This window comes from Bactrocera latifrons, unplaced genomic scaffold, assembly GCF_001853355.1.
Source record: "Bactrocera latifrons isolate USDA-ARS-PBARC rearing strain unplaced genomic scaffold, ASM185335v1 scaffold_19, whole genome shotgun sequence".
Classification (NCBI taxonomy): Eukaryota; Metazoa; Arthropoda; class Insecta; order Diptera; family Tephritidae; genus Bactrocera; species Bactrocera latifrons.
In genome coordinates, this window is record NW_017535407.1 from 1,229,646 (window position 1) to 1,251,723 (window position 22,078).

General features: G+C 34.1%; 1 protein-coding gene across 3 annotated transcripts in view; it reads right to left on the reverse strand.

Annotated features, from left to right (window-relative positions):
- The window catches only part of LOC108967555 (furin-like protease 2), a 381,841-nt gene that overhangs the window by 316,116 nt on the left and 43,647 nt on the right, over window positions 1–22,078 (reverse strand). For all 3 annotated transcript variants that reach the window (XM_018931052.1, XM_018931054.1, XM_018931051.1), the window contains exon 2: window positions 18,807–20,119. The gene's annotated coding sequence lies outside the window, so the exon portion shown is untranslated. The remainder of the gene's footprint in view (window positions 1–18,806; window positions 20,120–22,078) is intronic.

Genomic DNA, 22,078 nt, shown 5'->3' on the forward strand with positions numbered 1-22,078 from the left:
TTTGTGAGCGCTTAGTCGAGTGCTTCATTATGAATATGAACGCTGTTAGGTGTATGTGGCATGTGGCATACGGCAAGTGGTATATATAATATGTGTAGTGTGTTGTTCAAAAAGCATTTCTTTGGCTGCCCTGATTACTTGGCTTGCTTAACGCAGCTCATTAAAATATTCTGCACGCATTCAAAGGGCAATCAAATGAAATTTCATGGCAACAATAGAATTTGTGGTTTCATCATTGCGCTTGACTTTTTCTCTCCACATTTAATTATTTTATTGGCTGGCAGTTGCGATTGTTGTTTGGATTTCGGTATGCATTTCAAGTTGGCCGTTATTATGTTAACCTTTTTATTCATGAATATGCGTTTGTGTTTGTGGATGGGATTGTGTGTATAGTATTTGAGTTTTCCGATTAAGCTATTATCTTGGCTTATTGACGTAATTTATGTGGCTATTGTGGTGAGCTTTTTGTACTTATTTTTGTACGTAATGCGGCTTTGGAACATTTCTTTTCCTCAGTCTATACTTAACTCTCTCTCTGTCTCTTCACCTTTCTCTCTGTCAAATACTCTTTTGTATACACTTGTATACAAAAGCTGTATAGCATCTCATTATTCCGTTTCAAATTTTGAAGCCAAATTGCATGCATAATTATTAACATTTTCCGAATTTCTGATTTTTTATGTTCTCTATTTTCTTTTTGCTGCTTTAAACTCATATAATTGATATCATAAAAGTTCGAAAGCATAAATACGCAATTATAATGTGACCTAAAATCACGATTGCCATCTGTGAAACTAAATTATGAAAATTAGGCCTAACCAAAAATTCGATTAATTTTAGTTATTGTCACGAATTGACGCTAACGCGACCCCAAGTAAGCCTAAAGAACATTATATACTAGCAATAAAAGAGTGAAGGAATGAAGGTACTCTGGTACAGTATGGGAAAGAAAAGTTGCATTAGACATAATAATTATTATTTCACTTATGACGACTGCGCCCTGATTTGTTCTTCTGCCATTCTGCATTAAAAATCAATTATATCAAAGTGAGTGAATGTCAAATTTGCGCCCAAGAGAGCGCCGATAAGAGAAATGATCGACCAATAAGTTCGTTCTGTGAAGCAAAAAAACAACTACAATGAAATCATTATGATTGTGATTTATTGACACATAAGTTGGTTGAAAACTAAACTCCGATGATTACACAAAAATTAACATTCAGCTTAAATTAAACATATTTTTTACAACAAATTGACATTTATGTCGTTTTGAAGCCAATTTTTAATATATAACGACACTGAAACACATAAGGTTGCTGCTATCAACGGCAATGACAAAGATGCTAGATGTCTTTGCTTTTAATAAAAGCCATTTCGAATCATCTAAAAGTCCTCTAAAGACTTTACAATAGAATGAATAAAACGTGGTGTGTTGGCCCTGTATTTCGAGTGGCGGCTAGGTACTGCAGGTCGCCTTTTGTATTTCTGGTCTTGGCAACCCTAGTATTGAAATTTTTACAACTCAAATTTCATCGTAAAATTTGACATTTTTGATGTTAAGCATACTAAGAATGTTTTGACACAAAAGCGGTATTTGTGTTCTTTGCAGTTAATTAAAATGTTCTTCTCGACCAAAAAATTGATTTAAATCGCGAACATTTTGGCTAATATTTTTGACAACTTTTGACGTGGATTATCTTAGCAACAGTGCGTCTATCAACTTAATTAAATTTTTGGCGATAATCAAGTCAATCAATCAAGTCCCAGTGTTCATCGATGATATGGCGAATCCAATCGATGTCCCAGATCACGAATCCAACACAAATTTTTGAAAATCGTAAAAATACAGTTCTGTTTCAGAAATGAATGACTTGAATAATGATGTGTGCAAAGTGATATTGGAAGGTGGTCACAAGTTAGTGAAGATAACTTCGTTGCTAACTCCCATCTAATCCTCAAAATTTTAGAGAGTTAACTGCATTCGTAGCCTCATTGTTAAAAATGGCCAATTTAATTCTATTGTGAATGAAAAACAAGCCACACTGACAGCTGTTTTCCAAATTTTCAAGTTTCAATAATGAAACAAAAAATTTTATGTTATGATGTTATTTTATGATGCATTTTTAAAAATAACGAGGTGATATGTTTTTATAATGAAAAATTGTTGTGTTAAAATTGGTCGGCTAACAATCGCAATAAATTTTCTTTAAAAATATTATAAAATTGCAATCAACCGTTTACGAGAGTTTCAAACTCGCATAGCTGCCATCTATAATCTACAAATTTGGATCTGATTGAATGCGCAATTAATCCGGATTAACGTTGCCGTCTGTCAACGCTATAAGGCATTCTGGCAGGTGATTGTGGTTACTGTGGATTTGTGCGTATGAGACCGAAATAAAACAGCGTTTGACTGTTTAGGTGTTCCAAGATAAACCGAATGTTTGCGCACGAAGCTCTTCCAAGCAACTGGTTACGTGTTATTTTTGAAAAAAAAAACTAGACATGTCAAAACCATACTAATGTAGTCAGTTATCTTTTCAGAAAGCATGGAAACCAACCACTGAGTGATCCGTCTACTCTTCTCTACGACAGTACGAGCTATCACACATCGACTGAAAAAACTGCTATGAACACCAAAATATCGATTTGGTTAGTCATCCATCATATAGTCCTGGCTTGGCACCGAATAATTTTTATCCCATACGTAAAAAAAACAAACAATGAAATCAACGGTTTTCGTCTCTTTAGAGACTATGGGTACTTTCAGAACATATGTTTTGGTGATATCTCAATCAGAGTGACAATAGTGCTTCGACAATTGTTTCAAAAGCATGCAAGAGTAAAGTAGATATTTTCGATTATTAATATTTGTTATTGTTCTCCAATACAAATATGTAAAATTAAACTTTCGTACATTGGTTTTCCTTCTTATATATCGAATGATTGCTTTGAACACATCAAAAATTTGCTTAGACATTTTATTCCGTAAAGTTCGATTGAAGAACTAATTGTATATGAATCGATTATTTTTAGCATTAGTTTCGCAGCAAATGAACTCAGCTAACTTAATTATATATACATATGATTCTAAATATTGTGGTTGATGTTTTTAAGTTAAGTATTTTGCAAAAAAAGATTTATAACAAAGTTCTCTATAGAATTTTCAGAACCGTATCAAAACAATAACTTCCCCACATAAAAAAGTAACAAGAAGGTGAAAAAGTATAGCTCATCGAATTATTATAAAAGTTTCCTGTTATTATATATTGGGATACATTTTGATACTGAACTGTGATTGAAAAGATTTCTGATATTCGGAGGAGTCTTCACAGCAATTACAAAGATTTCAGTAGTCATTCGCAACAACTCGGACTAACGTATGGAACGACTTGATTTATTTTACGTAGAGATCTTAAATTCCAAAGGAACGAAATGCAGTTTGCGCAAGAACTGAAGCCGTTCGACCTTCATAAGTAACTTCCCCTTGCTCTATGGGCTCTTGAAAAGTTCCAAAAAGATCCGAGGTTTTCGAGAAAAAATTCATTCAGTGAATTCCTCGCTCCATAGGCATGTAGGCAAGCAAAATTGCCACATTTGGGACGAAGAGCAACTTGAAGAGATTCCAGGTCTGCTATTTCATTCAGAAAATCCGGTCGCAATAAATTCTTCCATTTCTCCATTTATTAGCAATATTCTAAGCATAGAATGCATTAATTTTCCACCAAACTGTAGACATATAAGTATAGCACAGTTCATTTAAAATTAAAAGCAGCTTAATTAAAATTTCACACTTTCAAATTAAAATCCTTGTCAGCGTGAAAGGATAGCGACCACAGTCTGGCTGCCAGCACAAACCGACCAAAAGAAAGGACCATCAAACATTGAAAAGTAAGATCAAAAAAATAGAAAGCAACCAAAACTTTGGAAGGAGCTAATGCGAGCACAAACGAACTTAAGTTATTGCCAACAAGAAAGAAAATCATTAAGCTGCTGCCCAGCCCAGCGCCACTGCTGTTGGTAGCTCGCTTAATTACCAGTTTGTAATGCGACAGGATTGCTTATTTAAGGCATTAAAAATATTACGGATTCAGCGTTTTTTTCTCAAAGACAAAGCGCACACACTTTCCTACGCTTGACCCACACATACACACGTATACATAATTATGTGTGTACAGAAGGAGGTGGCGAGCAAAGGACAAACGCAGAGTCATCCCACTGGGGCGCCTTTTGGCCATCGTAAAATGTGGCCATCTTAACTGCACTCTGTGTCTATTAATATTAATAAAATTATTGTTGTGCCCCAACAACAACAACAACAACCACGCTGGTACACAGATAAATATGTTAATTTACAGTTATGTTGCCGAAGGCTGTCGTAATGCAAAGCATAAACAAACAAAAGGCAGAACCCATAAAACAAGTGTTGGGTCGCAAAGTGGAAAATTTCGTTGCAGCCTTTTAGGCGTGCAAACCCTCATACACGGAAATCTCGTGTGTGTGTGTGTTATTGTGCGTGCCTGTGCAGGGATGGTGTGCATAATTATGTTTTGTTTTGTGACATGGTAATTGTTTTTCAACTGCAAATTAGAGACCAGCAGATTATGCCGGAGGCTAAATGAAAAACTGAAAAACATACACACACATACAAATATGTGCTAATATATGTTAGATTTTATGTGAGCGCGGCATGAAAACATAAAATGTATGTGTATATAGGTTTTCAGAATGTCCGCTAATGACACTTTAATGTGTACGCGGCAGCTGACAGAGCAACAGGAGCAGGAAACCAATTGTTATACTTTAAAAATTATTAGCTGAAATAATTAAGTGTTGCATTTTGGAGGACATGTAGCCCAGAGCGTTATAAATATGCTATTAGCGAGTTGCTTAGTTCAAAATCACAAAACTTGGAGACCAATTATTGATAGTTAGTTTTGTAATATTCGCCTAAATGTATGCTAAATTTATATAGCATCGAAGAAGTTTATTTTTTCACTAACAAAACAAGTGTTGCCTACATTTCCGCGCTTTCAAGAATATATTTTCGGTCAGAAAGCAAGCAGGTTTTTCAGAACATACTGCAAGATCAAGCTTTTCAAAGCCAAATAAAAATAAATAAAAGAGATTTAAAAAAATTCAGAGCACACAATTTTAAGTTCAATATTTCTACAGAGAATGCTGGACCTCAATTCGGACAACGCTTTGCTAACAGCAACTCTATGCCGCACACTTTCTAATTGAAGCCAATATTATTAAACACTCTATACTCGGCAATCGAACGTATTTTTCAACTTCCGTCGATTCATAAAAAAAATTGGAGATTTGTAGAGTCTGTTATATCTGTACATTATATATAGTATAAATTATTTTAACTTTTTTTATAGTATTAAGTAATGAAGGCATTTTTTAGTAGTTTATTTCGAGCACACTTTACTACATAGAGCTGGCACAATTATTATGAAAGTCGCCTGTGAGAGCTTTCAACATGCAATTATATTGAGCTTTTGGTAAGCAAATTTAATTTGAGCAATTAAAATTCCTGACCTCAATTCAATTCCTTATCCGTTTTACAAGTTTCAAATTAGTTAAAAAACTTAGAAGAGCTCAGATCCATTGAAAGCTCGGTGAAAGCTCTTAAGCAGAAGTATTGTGAAAGTTCTTATGAAAAGAACTTAAGAGCTTTCATTGAGTAATATCGACAGGATAAGTATATGAACTCAGCTTCAATGAAACTTCGTTGAAAGCTCTTAAGCAGAAGTATTGTGAAAGTTCTAAAAACAAAGACTCMAAAAGCTTTAATAGAACAATATCATAAAAACTTCCGCCTTCTTTGGGGAGCTTTCATCGAGCTTTCGAGATAAGTACGAACTCCGCTTCAATGAAAGCTCTTTGAAAACTCTTGAACAGAAGTATTGTGAAAGTTGTAAAAAAAAAGACTTCAAAAGCTTTAATAGCGCAATATCATAATAATTTCCGACTTTGTTGGGGAGCTTTCATCAAGCTTTCACTTTTGCAAACTTTTAATTATTAATTTTTCGCTAAAAAAGAATATAGAACAAAACGGAAGAAAAATTTAAAGTTGAAATCGAATCGCTCACGAGCGTAGAATTCTGACATAAATACATACTTCGTGTAAAGTAACAAGTTTTTACGTGAAAATGACAAGACGACACTTGACAGAATAATACTATTTGTATTCTTAGTTTAAATAAACATTGTTGAGTGGGTTCTAAGCCATGACTAACACCATCTATTAGCAGCACTGACTTCAACACATAAAACATTACTTACCACAAATCAGCGATACTCACACTATATGCCGTAATGGCAAAAGTATTCAAATAAATTAAGAGCTCATAAAATATTTCACATACTTAGCTGTCGTATCATTAAGCACATTTTAGCATTGTTGTTGTAAGTAATTCATACTTATTACTGGCCTGTACGTGTGTAAACGCGCATTGCATCCTTTTAAGTTTTATGAGCGCTATAAAAAGCGGCTGTCCTCGTGTTCGTGTCCACGTCTGGTTTGTATCGCTGTCACCCTAGCTGTCATTGCCTTTGTATACTTCACTCGTCGCATTTGGCGGACGGTGTACGCTGTTGGCTCCGCTGTCAACGTGCTGTCAGTTGGTGGTCTAGGCTATAACTAAACCGCAAAGTTGAAGAAGAGCAAACCGCACATACATACATACATGTGCCAAAAGCTTAATAATGAAAGGAGCTGGCGAAAGTGAAAAACGTTTGCTGTCACTAAAGGCACACACACACACACGTATAAGTATTCTACTACAAAGACAAAGTGACCAAAAAGGGCAGAAATTCGTTAAAAGCAAAAGGGATTTTTCTTTCACTACAAAATCGACCGCCATTCCACCACTCCGCCAGCACTTAGCACTTGGCTATTCTTTTCATTTTGGTATTCGCTCTTTAGCTTCACTTTTTTTGTGCTGCATTGCCTGCGCCAACAATTTCGTATGCCAACAACATCATTATCCTTGGTGTCCTTTGGTGCTCTTTTAGTGAGGAACTAGCGTTCGCCAAAATAGCCAACCACACGCTTGCACTTAGCTGCTTTCACACAAGAAAATGACAGTAAAGATGTGGGCGAAAAAATAAAATGAAAAAGGAAAGGAATAAGGTGGCTTGAATCCGAGAGAAATGGAATTTTTCTACAAAGCGAAGAAATTTTGGTCGTGGAAAAATATTTTATATAAGACAAAGAGTCTTATGTCTGAGATCAAGGTAGTTTTTGCATTGTCATAGTCCTCGGACCGTGAGATAGGGGACCGAAGTCTCAAAGTATCGTTTTAGAGATGGTACTGGGATTTTTGAGGAATATTCAGGGAAAAGAAATCCTAAAATGAAATAAGCTATTCCTCTATAGCTCCTTCCTCTATATCTAAGTTTATTCATGAGATTTTATTGATAAAAGATTTGAACTTAGTACCATCATGAGACCTTCTCGATTAAAGCTTCGAATTATTGCACACTTTGAGAACACCCACATAATCACCACACTCAAGAGCAATATATGACCCCGGCTACCAAAAATAAAACATTCGTAGCCACGAATCGCGCGACCATGGTCTGTAAAGTGAAAACACGAAAAGTGAAACGAGCGCAATCCACAAAAGCAGAAGCAGCGGGTCAGCTTTAAGCACCAACTATAAGAGGGTATATTCAAACTTCCCGCAAAATTGGCATTAAAAAGTGCAGACAATAAGCGAATTCAAGGATGTTGTTGTCATTATTCTAGTTGCTGCTGCTGGTGCTTCTGGTACTTGGCTTTAGTGCTGAGGTTACAATAGGATTGTTGCGACGCTTTTTATTATTGTTTTGTATTGTTCTTTAGCGCCACCGCATTATTGTCATTTCTATGACTTTCAGCGACATTGACGTTGTACAAAAGCCGTTCTTAATAAGCTCAAGGACACTTCGGACCATGGTGGTAATTCATTTGCCTTAATCATAATTGAAGAGGTATTTAAAGTTGAAAGGGTTTGGTAGATTTAGCAGCAGAACAAATGAAATCTTGCGTTGGAAGGCAGTATAATGGAGGATAAGTCTCCCTAAGACATAAGTTATTTTATTAAAACTTAATTAAGCAGTAAAATTATTAGTTTTTCTACGTTAAAGAACTATTTTTATCAGCTACCCGATATTTCATTAGTCTGCCGTTAGTCTCTGATATACTAGGTGCCAAACAGCATAAAGCATTTATCTGATTGATTTTTGGTTTTGTTTTAAAATATATTATATTTCAACATGACTGTTGTCTGGATTTATGTTGAAAGTATAGCTTCAAGAGTGAACCATGCAAGATAGTTTGCTTTAAGGAAGCATACATTTCAGAGGTTATACAGGCTTATTGGGGTTTGGTTGAGATAAAGAAAGTCTTAATATCCTGAAGTTTTTAAGCAAAATATGGAATATTTTGGTATCTCTCTTTTAAAGCATACACATAGGGTCGCAAACTCTAGTTTAAGGTTTTTGTTTTCTTTTTATTTGAAGTTTAAAAATTCCGAAAATTTTGTTTAAGAAGAGATTAAGAAAACTTAAGGGTTTAATAAACTCGAATTTGTGAAATAATAAAAAATGTATTTAGTGTTTACGATGGATCTAATTTTTTTATGTTAAACTCTAAAAATAAACTCCGGGTTTAATAAACTCGAGTTTGTGAAACAAACAAAAACATGTTTGGTGTTTATGACTGTTCAAATTGTTTTTTTTTTTTTTATGTTAAACTCCAAAATAAACTCCGGGTTTAATAAACTCGAGTTTGTGGAACACTAAAATCATTTACTTGGTGTTTACAATGAATCTCAATTTTTTTCTATGTTAACACTACATTTAATTCACTTGTGTTTATCCAACAACAAAAATTACAAGTTGGTATTTAAGACGTGTTTAATAACCTCGAGTTTGCGCAACAGCGAGAATTCAAATTTGAAATACAAAAGTATTTATAAATGTAGTTGTTCAACTCTATATTTAATAAACTCAAGTTTACGGAACAAGACAAATTTTTATCTGGTGGATATAACAAATCACAGAATTTTGTTCATATGTTATACTCCGTGTTTATTAAACTCGAGTTTATTAAGCAACAGGAACTTTAATTTGGTGTTTAAGACGATTTTAATAAACTCGAGTTTGTGCGGCAACAAAAATTTTATTTTGGTTGTGAACACATTTTGGGTTAAACTCCGTGTTTAATAAACTTGAGTTTATGGAACACTAAAAATTTCTACTTGCTGCTTTTGTTGCTTGTATGGTAAACTTCGACTTTAATAATCGAGTTTGTGGAACAACCCAATTTCGTGTTTATTGGTTATGACGGTTTTAAGCATTTTATTTGTATGCTAAACTCCGTGTTTAATAAGCTCAACTTTGAGGAACAACAAGTAATTCAATTTAGTGTTTGGGACAGATCCAAAGAGTGTTTAAGACGTGCTTCATAAACTTCAGTTTGTGGAGTTTGTGTTTAATAAAGTCGGGTTTATAGAACAAAAAAAAAAAAAAAAAAACAAAGTTTACTAGTCGAGTTTAGGGAACAACGCAATTTTTTTGTGGTTATGGCTGTTCTAAGTATTTTTTCCAATGTTAAACACTCTTTTAATAAAATAGGGTTTAAGCTAAGCACCGTGTTTAATAAAATCGAGTTTATATTAAACTCTGTGTTTACTAAACTCGAGTTTTTCGTAAATTTTTTTTCTACACTTAACGTTTAAATTAAAATTTAAAATATAAAAAATTTTTCGGTTTACTAAACTCTGTGCTCGATAAACTCGAGTTTCTGATACAACATAATTTTAAGTTTGGCGCTGAAGACAAATTTTAAATAGAAACATAAATGCCTACGTTTTGAGAGTTGAAAAATGTAAGTACTGAATTTTGTCTTGTTGAGGTTACGTTCGTAGAAAATGGGGATTATCCTTTTCTCATTTAAGGAGCATAATAAATGCATAACAAAATTATTTTTTAAGAACGTTTAAAAAAATGTATTGAGTTATTTTTATATTTTATTATACGTTATATTATATAATCTAAAATGTCGGAAGAAAAATTCATCAATACTTTGAAACTATAATATGAGCAACTAATGATAAAGATGGCCTTTTGCAGTTAGAAGTTTGAGTTTGAGAAAGAAACAAATTGATTAGCACTAAGCTTAGTTCTTGAGAAAAATAAAGGGTCTATAAAGTTGTCCTTGCTGCTCAAAAAATATACAATTTTTGCTAAAAACTAATTACAACCCACAAATTCATCACTTGAGCACACGCTTGCGCTGATGTGGATTTAATAAATCTAAATCTAAGTTTGAAAGCACAAAGTTTTTTAGACTCTAAGACACTAAGCGCATAATCCCTCACTTAGATATTTAGTAACCACTAAACTTTTTAAATACGTTTGCGTTGCGAAAGTTTGTGCCTCAAAACCGCACATTTACTCTCATGAAATATTCTACGAATTGCATCGTGCCATTACACATATGAAAAGCGCCACAAGTTAAAAGAAAAAAAATATCTTGACATAACTGAAATGGACTCCGCTATCGAGCTGTGCCATATACATATGTATGTACCGACGCTTGGTAGTTCGTAATTTTGTTGTTTTTGCGGTTGCGCTATATCCTTGGTGGTCCTAATCGCCGGCTGCGGTCGCTGCGTAACACAACTATACATACAACCAAGCAGTAAATGAAAGCGTGAGAGATAGCAAGGCAAATAAGCGTTGAGTGTGTTGTAGCGAAAGCGTTTCGCAAACCACTCCAAAAGGCGAGCGACTTGCGCTAAAATTTTCATATAAACGCAAACATTGCGACCTAATTTTGGCGTAGATAAATTCGGTACACAGTTACTTTTTGCACAAAGTATAGTGATTGCCACATTTAATGTGACTGTCAGCTCGGTGGCAAGCACTCATATCAGGCAGCACGCGCTTTCCGTACTGCCGTAGTTATGGTTTCTGAAATTTAGACTGTCCATTCTATATAAGCACTTTGGGCATTATCAGTATGCGCTTGGCCTTGCCTTACGCGCAGCTCCGTCCTGTTGCTGCGCCATTCATTCCACGCATTCTATCTTTTGCTACAACATGCTATCATGACATGCTCGCTTGTCGACCGCTTGGCCCTCGGTTGCTGGTGTCTGTGTACTGCCTTGTGGCTCCTGTCGCCAACCATCGCACTATGCCTCTACTTAACGCTGGCTACGCTTTACCACTGGATGTTTGTCGTTTAGTCGTTTTGCCCCGCCGCCTCTTTCTCGTCCTTCCATCGAGTCGCGCGCATTATCTTTGCCACTTTGTTGCTTATTTACGGCGAAAAAATGGTTTGCAGGACACGCTTCCAATGTTGCTTGTAGCTGCCGCTTGTTTGTCCTGTCATTATCGGTGTGTGTATATGTGTGTATGTGTGTGTTTAGGTATACATATTTGATGTTGCAAAAATATGTTTGCATGTTTGCTGTGCTGCTGCGTGTTTTTCTCGCTAAACCAGCACGGTTTGCCCGAAAAGCAAACAGGGAGTTGTCATCATTTCCGCTCGCGCTCATTAATGTTCACCACTAATGCTTGACATTGTCTGCTATGCGTTTTTTCGCTATTTTCGACTATCCTCTCGTCGCTATTTTGAGTTTGTCCTATCTTTGGGTCGCAAACAGTTCAGTTCGCATATTCTTTTGTTAGCATCGCCTTGCTGTAACGTTGACTTTTTCGGCTTTTTAATGTTAGACAGATATTTTAAATTTTAATTTTCATTTTTGTGGCCTTAACGGCTGTTTTGCGATGCTCTTGATTTCATTGGATGTTGCAATTAGTGAGTGCCCTGTAGGAAAAATGTCACAGAATATAATCTGTGCTTTGTTTTTCGTAATATTTTAAATATTTGTTTGACTCTGCGGTGACTGCTGACTGACAACGTCCCTATGGACTTCGTCTACTACTTCCAACATTATTTGAAGATAAAGTAAGTCCCAATCGTTGGCAATATTATAACCTTAAACAAAAATACTCTCACTGCTGTAACCTTGAAAATAATTTAGAGTAACTCTGTCCAGTTGACAGTCCGTGGCCACATATGTTAAAGTCGAGTTTACGAAACAACAAAAATTTAGTGTTTACAACGTATTTATTAAAATCGAGTTTGTGGGTAAAAAAAATGTAAATTTAATTGTTGAGATGTTTCTTTAAATCCTGTTAAACTCAGTGTTTAAGAAACTCGAGTTTGTTAAACGCCGTTTTTGAAAAACTCGAATTTGTGGTAAAGCGCAAATTATTATTTGACAGTTCTAAAAACTTTGTTTTTGTATTAAATTCCGCGCTTAATAAACTCGAGTTTGTGAAACGGCAATAATTTCAATTTGGTGTTAAAAACGGTTCAATGCATGTTTTTTGGATATTAAACTTCGTGTTAAATAAATCCGAGGTTTGTGTTTAATAACTCAGTGTTTTATAAACCCCAGTTTTTGGTACATACAAATTTAGTGTTTAAGACGAATTTCGTTTGTTTCGAAGATCTTCCAACTTTGGTAGCTTTTCCATTTTTTGAAGACTTCAAATAGACTCTAGAAACACATATCTAATTCTCGTGAAGAAATACTACTTTCCTTTGCTTCACTTGATAATATATTTCAAATATTATTTAAACTTTTGAAACAATTCAAAGAAGTCCAGATTTAGTGTTTCACCTTCCCGATCAGAACTTTTGAAAATATACAAATTTGATAAACTTCTAATAGCTTCTAAAATCTCTTAACTCGAAATATGGGTCACAATAAAGATATAGTAACCCTAAAACCATATGGAAGAAAATACACATCCAACTGAAAAGTGTTGGTGGTGGTCTTTCTTACCACGTTGTTTCATATAAACAATCTCTAAGTGGAATTAGGATTAGTTAGTAAGAAAAATAAGTTTTTTATGAGGATCTTCATCTAGATTTAGAGCGCCTAGTTTGTTTGACAACTAAATGCTATGATCTGAACAACAAGTTCGAAGAGAGTGGCGCTCACTGGACAACAATTCAAGTAAAATTTCATGAAAATATCTTTCCTTCCACACAAAGAGTTGAGTTTGATAGATCAGTCTAAATAGGCAGTTCGACAAATGAACGAAATGTGGAAAATTTCAGATCGATACCTGAAAACTTGAAAAACTGAATAGTTCGGGTAAATAGGGACAGACTGGTCAACAGTTTATTGATTCTGTTTGCAAATCTGTATGTACGTATACTGTATAGAGTTTATGACGTGTTCTTCGGCTAACAATTCGTTATCATATGGTTTCCATTTTCCCTACAGGGTGTGCCAGAATCACAAGTATGTGCGCACATTTAGTGCATATTATTAGGTAATGGTCGGCATTAACTCTTAAATATTAATCTAAATTCTGCTTTAGAGATTTGCTTCGCTTTTGGAAATAGAGTGGAATATATATCCTTACATATATGTATATAGGATATATATGAAAATATATGGACACAGTTATAATTTCGTATAATATTAAACCTATCGTTGTGCTCTCCGTGGAATTTTAGATTCAAATTATTTGTGATTATCATGAATCAAAATGAATTAGTTCATGAATTTAATGAATTTAATGAATTTATGATGAAGAAGAAGAAGAAGAAATATGTGTTCAAGAGAAGAGGACAAATCTCATTTACCCAACTGTAATATTTCTTGCAATTAAAACTCATGTACTACAAATTTTCTACATCTTTTTACTTGTCACAATTGAAGTAAATATAAAATACTTGAAATATGTGAAACAAAGATAAGATCCTCAAAAATTTTGTCTACCAAAAATGTTAATTATTTTTTCGCAAAAAAAAAATTTAAATTACCTTAATTTAGTACCACTAGATTTAATATGATTTTCTCTTATATCTACAGTTATATCATCTGCTTGCTCATTATTTTTTCTCGCACACTTAAGTGCCGAGAAAGGCAGCTTACCTTTAGAGCTACCAATTTTCTCACCAATACTCATTATGAGCCGCCATAAAGGTGAATGTGCACTTGGGCTAATGGCGGATATAGTTAGGTAACGTTGGGAGAGGTGTGCCGCAGTGAATTACCATAAATTTGTGTTCGGACAAAATTCCTATTAAACGCATGTGGGAGAGCCATTTTATTATAGCGAACTCAGTCAAGCAAAAAGTAACCAGGTATAGTATTTGGGGTAAGATATTTTTATTTATGTTTGGTAAAAGCAATAATAATAAAAGTATTAATAATAATATCTGTGCTGCCTAAAATAAATAACACTAAAATTTTACTGCAAATTGCATTATATGGAATTCATCGTTGGTATCTTTGAATGAAAGAGAGAAATTATCATAATATAATACAATAATACTGATGCGTTCACACTTAGCAATCTTTTAGAGAGGGTGAAGGTAGTTTTTTTCTCTCTCTATACGTATATGATATTCACATATTGACGAAGATATCAGAAAAAACATATGCTCATATATACATATATTTCTGATGCTGTTAGTATTCAGAAACGACGATTGAGAGCGGGAGGCTGGTGTCTCATTTATCTATGGATTTAATGGTCTACTGATTTGACCTAAGACTGGTTCTTTAATTTCCAAACTGTTTAGTATTCAGCATGGCAAATATCCATGCAAGAAAAAATGGTAATCAGAGAGGATTACCTAATAGTAATTTTGGATATAAAATTGAGATGAAGATAGTGCAAAAGGTTTGAGACAGTTCTTTGAGATCGAGGTAGTTCATTATTAGTTTAAGTCATCCATACCATAGGTAGGGTGTTTACCTCAAGATCCTGAAAGAATTCAACTGCTCTTTTGCAATTATATGCTCTGCTAACATCTGTTTTTCTAACAAGCTCTTAACACTTAAATAAGACTCCAATATATGAGTTACATCCACAAATTTCGAAATTCATTTTATGATTAAAATCAACTATTTTAAGGCGAAATTTGATTTTAGAGATCGAGAAATAGTCACAAAACAAAAAAAATGGTACTGAAATCCTCTTCACGAGATTCACTTAACTTTTCTATTCAAAACACATGTGTTCTTCTTAGAACAATTCTGAAAACGATCAACTTCGTGCTGAAATCAACATCAAACATTTTTAAATGGATCTATTAGACCAACTATATACTGAGCCTATGGTTTAACAGACGTTGAAGTTAAATGAAGAAGAATTGGAATTACAAGAATCAATTATAAAGAATTACCAGAAGCATTAAAGAAACTTAATTTAAGAAAAATAAAACATAAAAAAAATATATAAAAAAGACCTTAAAAAATAGATTCTAAACTTCTACAAAAAAAATCTTAAACTGCAATGGCCTCCTTCTTCTAGTGTCTGACAAACCTTCACTTCACACCCAAATCCTCATTTGTACTTCATCTACAAATCTCCTTTTGTAATTATAAGCATGTTTGACCGCACGTGTGTGCAAAAGAAGCAACAATGTAGTAAGTCTTAATACCGATTTCCGTGTTATTTGTAGGGAGCCTCGTTGTTAATGCCGTCCTTGTGCCGCTTACGGATTTGTGTTCTTGCTTACTGAGCTGGTGGCTGAATAACTACTTTTTTGTCCACGTCGTTTCTTGTCGGCTTTGGATTTATTTGGCACCAACTTGAGTTTATTTGTTATATTTATTTTTTTTTACCTCTTTTTTATCGTTTTTGTCTTTTTCGTTTGTGAAATGGAAAGAGCTCGGCTATTGTGCTTCTCATGCAGTTTTCGGTGTCTTTTTCAAACTGATTTATTTGCTGTAACGTTAAGTGGCAAATAATACTTAATCTCCTTTGTGTAAATAATACATATTTATGTAGCAGATATTTATTTATCGCTGTTTTTGTTTTCTTACAATTTAATAGATTTTGTTTTTTACTTCCCAACTTGCAAGATCCATACCTCATATTGTAGACAAAAACTAGTTAGACTTTTTAATTACATTAAATTTAAGACATTACTATTAATAATATAAAATATATTCTGATAATGTTACACTACCTTGCATTCAATTGAAGCATTAGCCGACTAAAGTGGAGATGACATACTATATTACCCGTACATGCTAACCGTTTAAATAAATATAATATAATCACTCATACATATTTTTTTGTTCATTTTTATGACAACTTCTTTATTAGAAGTGCTTTATTAAAATTTCTTTATCAGACATATCTTCATACCTCACTGCAATATTTTATTTCGTTTTCAACTTAGTGGCAGTAATGTCCTAAACATTTTTGCTGTCCACGCAAAATAGTCCCGGCGAGAGCCCAACTAATATGCGAATTTTTTTAATCTAATATTTTTTATGTTTCTCGATTTTTTTTATTGTTTCTCCGGTTTATTACTCTTTCTATGGTAATAAGGGCGCTGTTAATGGTGCAGAAAAGTAGTCAACAAATATATTTTATTGCCAGTACAAATGTTAAACGAGTTTTATGTTATTACCTCATATTTGTATGCATACTTATTTATACACATATATATCTAATATCATATATTATGCAATAAAATGACTGAACCATATAGTGTAATAAAGCATATATTAGTTGTTAAAAAAGCACTGGGACGCTTTTCAGGCCAGGAAATAGAAAGTAGGCTTAAACCATGATTATAATAGCACTGTGTTGAGTTGCTCAAGAAATGAGAGAGAAGTCATCTACTCTGAGTAAAATAGTTCATATTATGATGATTAAAAACCACATGGAACACAAGTCCATATGAAAGTTCTAGACATAAAACTTTGGATTACCAATATTTTCAATGAAAAATTAAATACAATTTCAGAAAATAATGAATTTTCGCTATGATATTTAAAAACAAAATGCTGACAGTAGAAATGCTGCAAATATTTCCAACATAGCATTAGAAAAGTGTGGATGGAGGAAATGATTTTGAATGATCGAAATAGTCAGCTAATATTTCTTATATCCTTGTGATTGCTTGATATTGAAAGCACTTTGTCTGCTCCAAAAGACACAACTCGGAAGCATAGCACAATTGAGTTTGAAAGCATTGAAACCGTTATGTCTATGTAGCTCAGAATTCTGAAATTGATAATTATAGTTTTAGTAGTTTGTGACATATGTTCATAAGCATATTAAAGATCACGATTAATTTGATATTTGCCTCCTTGATGACTTAATTTCAAACCTTTTCGTTTCGTGGGCGTGACAATGGTCTGAGTGGCCCATATACAGTACTCCTCAACACTTTTACTCAAGTGATTATCGAAACATACTTTATGAAATTTATCCCTGAATTAGCAACAAAACACGAAAAAACTGTTTTTTTTTTATCAGATGAAGAAAGTTTTTACCATTAACAGTTTCTGTTTCGACCAAAAATAGTAGAGATTACGGAGAAATTTTGCAAGAAGACAGCCCGGTATATCGGAAATTTCAGGAGTATTACTGTTGCAAAGTACTCATTTACCCGCTAAGTAAAGGAGTTAAACCTGCCTTATCACATTTATTCCGTCTATGAACTGATTTTTTTTTTTTTTTTTTTTTTTTTTTTTTTTTTTTTTTTTTTTTTTTTTTTTTTTTTTTTTTTTTTTTTTTTTTTTTTTTTGTTTGCAGATGGAGATTCAAATTTCGAAAAGTTATCCAATTCCAACGTCCAAGGTTAGTCGATAAAGATTGATCTAGAATCTCTTTTCAGTTCTTTGAACTGTGTTTTTACAGTCAGAGATTCAAATTTCGGATAATCAACCAATTCAAAGGTTCAAAATGAGTCGATAAAGATTGGCCTGAACTCTCTTAGAAAGCAGTAATACGTCAAAGCAAACTCGGACACAAATAATCAGTGCTTTCGATTATTTTTTTTTCAGAGTACCCTTTTTTGATCAAAATTCTGTTCTATTAGAACCTACTTTAGACTATCTACAGGCTTTTTAAGTTATAAAGGCTGCAACTTTAGATATACAGGTTATGTTTGGTGAGATTAGGTTAGATTAGGTTAAGAGGTCGATCCTAACAGGGACTATGACCGGTCCGTCATCGTAGCTAAAACTCTAAATAATGGATCATAAACAGCTTGTTAAGAAAACGAATGTCAATTTCGGTTTTGTAACCTGGTTCTCCGAAAGTACGATATCCCAGATATTTCAACCTGAGTCTTGTGAAGGCTAGATAATAGATAGATAATTGAGAAGAAAATGTCGGGTTGCTTCTATTCTCTAACTCATAACACTCTCTCAAAAATCTTTTTGAACAACAATGCATGCACATTCAAATTTTGACCCATTTCTGAAAGGATCTGCAGATAACCTAGAAGAGATGTATAAATTAATCACAAATACTTTGTATATGCCATAACCCACTGACTAGCGAACTACCGTTTACCGAATCGATATTCAAAAACGGAATGAACACCAGCTTGCCAAAGTAATCAAAAAAAATAAAAAAAAACAGCGCAGAAAACAAGTGAGCGATGTGGAATTACAAGCATCGCTGATTGCTTTCAATTATGCAATGAATAATCACGTAATTAAAGGAAGAGAGCAGTGACTGGGCCAAGCCGTGAACACAGACCAGCGTGCGCATACAGCACAGTGAGAGTGGGAGAACGGCACGGCCATGCGGTAAGTAGAAAATCTTGTTGGAAGTGTAATTAAAAAACTTGCGAACTTACAACGTTTACACAACTGACTAAACGAATGGCGGCAGCTGAGCTCAATGGAGTCGGCCAGAAGGCGCTGTGGCGGCGCACGGGCACACGGGCACACGGGCACTGGGAGTGGATGGCAAGACATAACTAGCAGTGTTTGTATAATAAGGCGGCCACTTACCTGGTTAAATGTTGAATACGAAATTCAAAGCTCGTCTTTGAGTGCTTGAACTGTCACACTTCAATGTGGCTGGGTGGGTACAGGAGCAATGCGACAATGGCAGAGGTTATTAGCTTTGCGGCGTGAGGAAAGAGCGTAGGGAGAAATTCAATAAAAATTATGCGTAAAAGATGTGGCGGTGAATCGGTTAGTTTGGATTGCAGTTGGCACAATTTTTTTCTTTTTTTTTTATTTTTTTTGTTGAAAGAAGGAAAGAACGAACTCTCTGTTGTATATTTTTTTCGCAGCACTTTCTCAAACAACCGTTACGCGACCGTTGAACTTTCACGTTTAATGGTGCTCACTACCTTTTTTGGAATGTCCGCACATCCAGCGAGAGCTAATCAAGCTTAAATAATGAACTCAAATCGATTACGTTTTGCCGCATGCAAAGACAAATCAAATATCAGCTGAGTTGTCTTTTATTTTCGTCACGTAATTATCTATTTGCGCTCTTCTTTTTTTTTTAATTTCACTCACATTTACCTTGTGTGAAAATTTTCACGCTTTTTCACAATGCGCGCTATTGATTTTGCGCCGCCTCACACTCGCGCTGGTCGGCAGGCAATGCAAATTCACGCGCACTTACGAATCACGTCCGAACGCTTGTAAGGTGGTCGACAGATTGGCAGTGAAATAACGACAATCGCGACAAAGCAACGAAAAGATAGAGAAAATTACGCAAAAACAAAAGAATACACGCTTGAAAATATTAATAACAGCAGCAACGCGCTTCCGCTTATTATTGGCGCGACTATAACTGCAGTTACAACGCACGTATGTTGTTGTTGTTGTTCTTGTTGTGTTGCTAATATTACAATATTATTTTTATCGGAACGTCCGTCTGAACGTCTGTTCTGCACAGAACTTCACTTACACACTTTTGCTTTCCTGCAACAGCTTTTATTTTTATTTTTAGAGAACTTTTTTTTTTTTTTTTGCTCTCGCTTTCGTTCGCTTTATTACTTTATAAGACTGACAAACGACAAAAGTTGTGTGAAAAGAATTTTCATATTTTCTTTATATATTTTTGTTATTGTTTGCTTGTTTACTTTTTCAAGATTTTTTTGTTTTTGTTTTGTGGCATTTTTTTATTTCTGTCTGATTTTAAGCAAGTGTTCGATTTCGTTGCCTCGAGTCTCGGTTACTTAACTTATTTTGTTTTTGTTGCTTTGGTTTTTTATACAGCGTAGTGTTCGCTTTCCGGCAACAGCAGCCTTTCTCAAGTTTTTTTGTTGCTTTTGTTCTTTCAGTCAGGTGTTGACGTTGACATTCTGCAAAAAAAAAAATATAAATAAATTATTTTTCGTCAGGTTATGTACATATATATATACACACACAAACAAACACTGCAGTGTTGCTATTTGTGTAGCGTTTAAGCTTTTGTAATGCTTCAGGTGAAGAGTGAATGAACTCAGGACTTGCGCGCATCAATTTAGGTGGTTATGTACAGGTTAAGGTTTAGCGACTCAAAGGAAAATGTTTCAAGGTATTTTTAGTGTAATAATGGGAAGTCTGCTCCGATTTGCCTACTGGTAAAAATAGCTTTAATAATACCCAAAAACACTTAAAAAATTTCGATCAGAAAAATCTCGAGATACGTGGGATAGATTAACAGTACTTGAGATACTATAGTATGGTATATAATAGTTATCTCTCAATACTTAAAGTATTAAGTATATAAGATTGAAAGCAATATTCCATACTAACGAATATGAACATTTTCACGACTTTTTAGCTATGGGATCAAATTTCATCCGAACTGATAACAGAAAACTTATTGTCATGTATTTTAAAACAAATCTTCATTATTATATTTTAAATAGGATCTTTTTTATTAACAGGATTTTTCATAAGCCGCAGCTGGCTAATTTTTGGAGCATCTTGCTCTAAAGTATTGTATACTTTTATATTCATAAGCCCACGTCGCGCCACCAATAATGAAAACTTTGGTGAATGTAAGGTTCTCAGCTGCGTAGCATGCATCTCTTGTACGACTTCTTCTCGACGTCATTTTTGCAAAACTTTCACTTTGTACTTCATACCCAAGACATTAAATGAAATGTGTTGAGTACATCATAAACGATTGTTGAGAAGCTCTTCTATAATGTATCTGTTATCAAAATGAGAACAAACATTGTGTTTTTATTTTTTTTCAATACCATCGTAATTAACAGGGATGATTTCTGACATTCGCTAAATGCTTTGTGCACTCAATTACATGGTTTTGTTATAAACTTTGGACTCCCGCAAAGATTTCTATGATTTTGTATCCACGTTTCCATTGTAAACTCAAAACTCCATTAGAAACTCGTTGATCCGTTATTTTTATAAACAAAATCACCAGACAATTTATATTAAGTAAATAAACAGCTGCTAAGCACTAATTACAAACTGAAATTTGGGGCTAATGGGACATAGGAAATCAAACTGCACAAGAAGTTAGAAAACTTAGCTTGTACCATTCTGGGAAAAAGTATATTATGGGTTGTCCAGTCTAAATGGACGAGTCCCAGTCAAATTTGATGAGTTGGATTATAGTATTTATACTGACAAATATGGTAACCAGAACTTCTTAACTCATTCCGGAATCACTCTTACTAATAAATACCTAATGGCCTTTAATTTTGAATCATTGCCAATTCCGTCCTGGTTCATTCCTATACTCTATTATTTATGGAATAAGATGTGTTCAAAGGTTTAAAGAGGCTTTTAGGAAGAGCAAGAATTAAATATTACCATATTTTTTTTTATTTATGTATTTTTCTGCCTATATTTCATTGTATTCATCATACTTATTTTCACCTCACGATATACAACGTCAAAAATATATAATTTGTAGTCTTTTCAAAGAAACATTTGAGAACAAAATGAGATTGAAATAATTGTCTGGTAACAATAATTTGGTTTAAGCACAGAAATTACAGGGGAACAGCTGTCTCAGATTAAAAAGGCTGAGAACCACATCAAAATGAAAAGTGGCCCACACAGTGGATCGTCTCTTTGAGAGCACTACCACATCAAACCAGAAAGGTGAACGTAACAGTGGACAGTCTTTCTGAGCAGTCTATTCTCCCATCCTACACAACTTTTAATAGTAATAATAAGTAAAAGTGGCGGAAAATTCTAAAAAAAGTTGAGACGATTCATGTTATATAAATTTTAAGACTCAAAAAATTTCATACTGTTCCGGTGAATATTTTCGAAATTATATGACAATTTGAAAAGGCGTT